Source organism: Chrysochloris asiatica, unplaced genomic scaffold (assembly GCF_000296735.1).
Source record: "Chrysochloris asiatica unplaced genomic scaffold, ChrAsi1.0 scaffold00090, whole genome shotgun sequence".
NCBI lineage: Eukaryota > Metazoa > Chordata > Mammalia > Afrosoricida > Chrysochloridae > Chrysochloris > Chrysochloris asiatica.
This window is the reverse complement of record NW_006408608.1, coordinates 5,744,812-5,752,241: the sequence shown is the minus strand read 5'-3', so window position 1 is coordinate 5,752,241 and position 7,430 is coordinate 5,744,812. Positions and strand designations below refer to the sequence as shown.

The 7,430-nt window shown below is 43.8% G+C and overlaps 1 pseudogene; it reads left to right on the top strand.

Moving 5' to 3' along the window:
- Positions 1-7,430, top strand: part of LOC102818788 — a 19,752-nt pseudogene that overhangs the window by 11,115 nt on the left and 1,207 nt on the right.

The following is a 7,430-nucleotide window of genomic DNA, read 5'->3' as shown; positions in this document are numbered from 1 at the left end:
ATGCCACATTCTTCTTCATATAATCCAGCTTCTTGGATTATTTGCTAAGCATACGGCTGGCTCACACTTTTCCTAATTTTAAACCATTCAGTGTTCCTTTGTTCTGTTTGAACAACTGCCTCTTGGTCTATGTGTAGGATCCTCATGAGCCCAATTTAGTGTTCCAGAATTAGGTGTCCATAGTTTCTCATGAGCCACACATTTGAAAGTCTTTGCATAGTCAATAAAGCACAGGTAAACATCTTTCTGGTATTCTCTGCTTTTAACCAAGATCCATCTGCCATCAGCAATGATATCCTTCGGTCCACATCCTCATCTGAATCTGACTTGAGCCTGTCAATGTACTGTTGCAGGCATGTTAGAATGATCAATAAATTGATGTAGCACTTTCAACAAACTGATGCAGCGCTGGAGGCACTCACTCACCTATGCCAAGAAATATGGAAGGCAGCTTCCTGGACAATTGATCAGAATAACCCCTATACTTAAGGATAAAAAGCCTTGGTGGAACCATTGCTAACTGAAAGGTCAGTGGTTTGAACCCACCAGCCACTCCTCAAAAAAGAGATGAGGCAGTCTGTAAAGATTACAGCCTGGGAAAGCTCATGGGACCATTCTACTCTGTCCTACAGGTTCTCTATGAGTCTGGATTGAACTCCATAGCAACCAAGGTTTCCTTTTTTGTTTTTTATGCCAGTGGATGTAATCCCATTTGGGAAAAGGGTTTCCTTTGTCAAGTTAATGAGGCAATTATCAATGTTGTTGTTGTTAAGGGCCATCAGTTAGTTCTGACTCATCTGTGACCCTGTGCAGGGTTTCCGAGGAGCAGATGGTGGGTTTGAACTGTAGTCCAGAGCTTATCTTAAGGAGCCCCATGAGAGTGTGTCTTATTCCTACTCACTTTTGAAATATAAAGAGAGCAGGTTAGAAACAGAGAAAACCCATTGCCCGGGAGTGGATTCCGACTCACAGACACAAAAAAGTAAGTGCAAAACTGAGGGTAAGGAAGAGGCCGTGAGGAGACTGTGCAGGAACCGAGGATCACCGATGCTGCAGAAGCTGAGATCAGTGTATTCCACACCCTAAATGGAAGACCAGAGAAGAATTGATGCATTTGAGTTATGGTGTTTGAGGAGAATATTGAAAGTACCATGGGCTTCCAAAAGAACCAACAGATCTGTGTTGGAAGAAGTATAGCCAGAGTGCTCCTTGGAAACCAGGATGGCCACTTAATCTCTCATACTTTGGACATGTCTTCAGGAGGGACCAATCACTGGAGAAAGATGTCATGTTTGGTAAGGTAGAGGGTTGGAATAAAAGAGTAAGACCCCCAATGAGATTGATTGGCACAGTGGCAGCATCAGTGGATTCAAACATAACTATTGTGAGATTGGTCCAGGACTGGGCAGTGTTTTGTTCTGTTGTGCATAGGGTCGCTATGAGTTGGTACTGACTCTATGGCACCTAACAACAACAACAGTCTCCAAGCAAATCCATTTCTGTTCAGTAAAGCCTCCCACTTGCAGTATTTCTCTTCCGGCAGACATTCGGGGACTGCCAGGCCTTCAGGACAGACAGGAGACCAGGCTATTCAGAGAGGAGGGAAAGTAGGTGGCAAACAGGTGCCACCTCTCCTTCATCTGTGGTTGTGACCACCATCTCCCATATTCCCTGGGAAATACCTTCCCTATGACACTTACCTAGAATCAAGTCTTGCCAGATTTTCCAGCTGTGTGACTTTGGGCACATTCTTCCATGTCTCTGATCTTCATTTCCCTGTTTCAATTAGGGATGACTTAATAGAAGTAATCGTCAGTGATATATTTGAGTATTTCTCCGCACACACCTGCTGCACAGGTTATTCAATGAGATGATCCGGGTGAGGTACTGAGAAAGTCCTCAACAAACATCACTGGTTTCACTGTTATTAAGCTGGTGTCTTAGTTACCTAGTGTGGCCATATCAAAAGCAGTGGAAAGAGCAGTTTCTTTTCTCATGGTTCAGGCGGCTGGAAGTCTGATTCAATGAGTTGACTCTAGGGATGTTCCTTCCTTGTCTCTTTCAAGTTCTAGTGGTGGTGATGGTGGTTGTGGGTCACTGAGTTGGTTCCAATTCACAGTGACCCCGTATAGGGCTTCCAAAGGAGCTCTGGAACTGTAGAGGTTATGAGTTGGGCTGCTAACCTCAAGGTCAGCTGTTTGAAACTACCAGCTGTTCCGTGTGAGAAATATAAGACTTTCTGCTCCCAATAAAGATTTACAGCTTCAGAAACTCTATACAGGGTTGCTATGAGTCAGAACCAACTCCATGGCACACAACCACCACTACCATGGAATTTCCAAGGCTGTGAATCTTTATGAGAGTAAAAAGCTTCATCTTTCTCTCAGGGAGCAGCTGGTAAATTAGAATTGCTGGCCTTGTGGTTAGCAGTCCAGCTCATAACCTCCTACACTACCAAGGCTCAGTTTCTAGCAGAAGCAGAGAATCCTTTGTTTTCCTGGGTTTGTAGACTCACTGGCCTCCATTTCCTCATGTGCATCTCTCTGGGTCTATTTTCTCTGTAAGATACCATTCACAAGATTTAGGGTCCACCCTATTGCAGAATGACCTCATTGACACAACAACGGCAAAAATTTGTTGTTGTTGTGAAGTGCCGTCGAGTCGGTTCCGACCCATAGTGACCCTGTATAGAGTTTCCGGGGAGCATCTGGTGAATTTGAACCGCTGACCATGCAGTTCAAGCGGCTTTGAAGTCTGGCGCATTAACCCACAGTGCCACACCAGGACTCCATAAGATGACAAATGTTGTTGTTATGTGCCGTGTAGTCGGTTCTGACTCATAGTGACCCTGTACAGGGTTTCCAAGGCTGTAAATCTTTACAGGAGCAGAAAGCCTCATCTTTCTCCCATGGAGCAGCTGGTAGTTTCGAACTGCTGACCTTGCGGTTCACAGCCCGATTCGTAACCATTATGCTACCAGAGCTCCTTAAGATGACAAATAAGCCCTCCTGTTTCCAAACCACTTGCCCGCTGAATTGATTCTGACTCAGGCCGACTTGGTGTGTCAGAGCAGAACTGAGCCTCAGAGGGTTTTCAATGTTAGTAGAGCAAGCCTTTCTCCCAAGACACCTCCAGGTGGACTCCAACCACCACTCTGCCTGTTAGCAGCCCAGTATGTTAACTGTTTACATCACCCAGGGACTCCTTTCAAAAATTTCAAACAGGGTCACAAGGGTTAGAACTTCAACATAACTTTTAAGGGGACAGAAATCAACTTATAATGGCTGAGAATGTTGGAACTGGGATTTGAACTTGATTCTACAGGGCTTATAATTGTAACCAGGCTACAATATGGTCTTCATAGTCACCCAGAGTGCAAAAAAGTATTTACAGGCACTGTCAAGGAGCCCAAATAATCTAGAAGGCTGTTTTTCTTCAGGGCAATGTTTTTAATATACTATCATTTAATCACAAGACACAACTCTCTCACGTGGCCCAGGAAACGATATTGTAAGTCTTAAATTAATAGGGTGTTTCATTTTCTGTGTTGGAAATTAAAATGGATTATATGGAATTGGGTTTGGGGAATTTATACACACTTCCTGAGATAATTGTGGCGCCCTGGATTGGAGTGAGGGAAGTTCAATCAAGATTTTGCCATCTCAGTTCCCGTGGGCCTGAATGTTGGCTTTGCTTTCAGTATAATGTCTCTTTACTGAGAGATCAAACAACTGCAACATCTGATTTCTAAAGCGTGGTAGGACTGTGGCTGTTCCAGCTCTTGGTCAGCTTGGGTTTTGTTGATAACTGTACAGTAGTGACCAAGTAGACTAAGTGACTGAAGAGCCAACTAGCTGGACAGCTGGCTAGAGAAATTAGCATCCAGTGTGAGAAAGCCAGCTCAATAGTTCTCAGAGGTCAGGGGGACAGGTTGCAGGTGGGAATCAGGGGCTGCAGGCCTGATGGCACAGAAGGCCCACTTAGGTTTTGCACACTTTACCTGGAATGTTCTTTCTGGCTAATTCCGTCATTTCTTCACTCATTTACCAAATATTATTGAGGGCCTGCTCTGTGATGGAGTCCCTGGGGTAGCGCTGAAAGTATGATATCTTTGGCTTGAAGAATTCTAGTTTCTGCCTTGCAGGAAATAACCTAAAAATTCTTCCATCTTCCCTCAGGAAAACTGTCTTGAACTTTAGTTTCAGAGCCTCTGGAAATGAATCAAGATGTGCCTAAGCCTTTAGATTAAGCTGAAGGCCACTGGAATAAATTGCCTGGGTCCATTGGTCATGAAGACCCTGGGAATGAAATGTTTTTCAAGATAAAGGGAAAAGACTCTTTTATTACTCGCTTCGCTATGGAAAGTAAACAGTAAACAGATCAAATGTTTAGCGGATGTACGCTGTTCCATATAATGTGATTGCTTTTGTGAGTCAGGAGGACGTCTTGAGGGATCATCCTTCTTGTCCCTCAGACTACAGGGTTTCTGCTAATAAAGCTTGGATCTCTCCCTTTGATTGGCTACAATGACAGACAGCAAACCCTTGTTTCCGTTTGGCAACCGCACCAAGGTTTAAGCACTCAACTATTAAGAGAAAGGTTGGCAGTTCAAACCCACCCAGAGGTGCCTTGGAGGAACAGCCTGGAGATTTACTTCAGAAAAAAAAAAGAAAGAAAGAAAGAAAGAAAATCCTATGAAGTTGTTCTACTCGGACACACATGGAGTTTCTGAATTGACAGCGATTGGCTGTATATGGTGGTATGTCCCGTTCAAGGTACTGAGGATAGAGCAGTGAACAAGACAGAAGTCCAAATCCTAAAATCTTAGATTCTAAGAGGCAGATAATAAATAAGCTAGATAAATAAAATCAATAGTATCTTAGACGATGATAAGTGATGATGAGAAGAGGAAGGGAAGAAGGATATGGTGCTGAAGACGTTATCTTACTTTGCTGTTGTTTTTTGTTTGTTTGTTTGTTGTGTGTTTTTAGAGTTTTATTGTTGTTGAGAGCTGTTGAGTTGGTTCTGACTCATAGCAACTCTGTATAGGGTTTCTGAAGAGTGACTAGTGGGTTTGAACTGGTATGGTGCTGTGGGCTAATGTGTCAGACTGCAAAGTCATTTGAACTACATGGTCAGTGGTTCAAGCTCACCAGCTGCTCATTGGAAACCTTATACAGGGTCTCTATGGGTCTGAACTGACTCGATGGCACTTAACAACAACCTTGCGTTTAGCAATCCAGTGCTTATCCTACAAAGCTACACCAGGAAAATCTGAAGAGGCAAAGGCAGGGGAAAAGCATTCAAGAAAGAAGAAAAAGCAGCTACAAAGTTCTGGAGGCAGGACGGTACCTGGGAAGTTGGGCCCAACCCACCCTTGTCTCTCTGGTCACTCATGGCACCTAGCACCTAGGGTCTTTCTGGAACCTTCCAGGTTGAGTGGGGGCCTAGACGAGAATTTTAAAGACAGGCTCTTGAAGTCACTGTAGTTCAATTTTGCATAAATCAGGGTTTTTAATCAAGCTTGCCTTACAAATGCTCATTCCTGGGCCAGGTTCTGTTATTAGTGTGTGTAGGCAAGTCATTCAGATCCTGGTGACCTATAGGACAGAGTAGAACTGCCCCATAGAATTTCCATGACTGTGGTGTGGCACTGTGGGTTAATGTGCTGGACTGCAAAGTAACTTTGAATCTCAAGGTCTCGGTACAAACTCATCAGCTGCTCCTCAGAAACCCTATACAGGGTTACTATGGGTTAGAACCAACTTGATGGAACTACTGACTTTTCAATTAGCAACTGAATGCTAACATGCCTCCAGGGCTCTTTAGGGTCATGCTCTGTTGTTGTTAAGTGTCTAGAACTGCTAAAGTAGAAGGTTTGTGCCCAGAATGTATATTTGAGTAGTAGCTTTTTGTTTGAGCACATTCTTATATATTTGATTCAGACTGATTTTCCATGCTCTTTCTCTCATTCTTCTTCTTCTAACTAACCAGGGTCTGTTGTTAAGTGCCATTGAATCAATTCTGACTCATAGTTACCCTGTAAAGCTGATGGATTCAAACCACTGACCTTGTGGTTCGCGTATCCTACAGCGCCACACCAGTAGTCAGCCATTGTTCATCCTTCTTGGAAAAGCGTGAGCACCTTGTCAGCCATTTCCTGCTCTTGGAAGGAAACCTTGTCTAGGTGGAGTTTGGCAGTGTTCTATTCCCTGGCTGAAGGGATTGGTCTGAAAATGGGAAGAGGGGAGGCAAGGAGAGAGAGCTCTGGTTTACATGTCTTTTTCTAAACACACTCCATCCCTCAGTCCCTTGCCCACTGGGCAGGGGGCTGCTTAAGGGCAGTGTTTAGTCCAGGTCAACTCTGGAGCCACAGCCTGGCCCAGGGGCCTAGGGGATGTTTGAAGCAATAAAGGAAGAAAAAAATGAATGAAACATGTCACTTTTGACAGAGGAAAGCCAGATGGGCTTAGAATTAAGCTTTCCTCAGCACACGGAAGAAAAACCTCACTCTGTTAAAGTAGTTCATTCCACCCTATCCTTTCTCCAACCCTCGTGTCCATTCCATTTTGTGATCCGTAACAGTGAGGACTAGAGCTCTGGGTGGAAGGAAGGGAAGGAGTCCTGGGGGCATAACAGTTAAGTAAGTGCTCAGTTGCTAATGAAACGTTGGCATTGGACCCAGCTGCTCCGCAGAAGAAAGACTTGGCAATCTCCTTCTGGTAAAGATTGTTGTTGTTGTTGTTGTTATGTGCCATTGAGTTGGTACCAACTTATAGCAACCCTATGCAAAACAGAGCAAAACACTGCCTGGTCCTGGGCCAACCTCACAATTGTTGCCACACTTGAGCCCATTGATGCTGCCACTTTGCCAATCCATCTTGCTGGGGGTTATCCTCTTTTCTCTGACCCTCCACCTTACCAAATATGATATCCTTCTTCAGAGATTGGTCCCTCCTAACAATATGTCCAAAGTATGCGAGGCGAAGTGTGGATCATGACAAGCTATGGACAACATTGCGAAGTATGAGTATTCCAGAACACTTAACTGTGCTTATGAGGAATATGTACCTGGACCAAGAGGCAGTTGTTCAAATAGAACATGGGAACACTGAATTTTTTTAAATTAAGAAAGGTGGGTGACAGGGTTGTATTCTTTCACCATACTTATTCAACCTGGATGCTGAGCAAATAATCCGAGAAACTGGGTTATATGAAGAAAAACATGGCATCAAAATTGGAGGAAGACTCATTAACAACATGAGATATGCAAATGATGCAACCGTGCTTATTGGAAATGAAAAGGACTTAAAATACTTACTGTTGAAGATCAAAGAGCACAGCCTTCAGTATGGATTGCGTCTCAATGTCAAGTAAACAAACATCCTCACCACTGGACCAATAAACAACATTCTTATCAATGGAGAAAA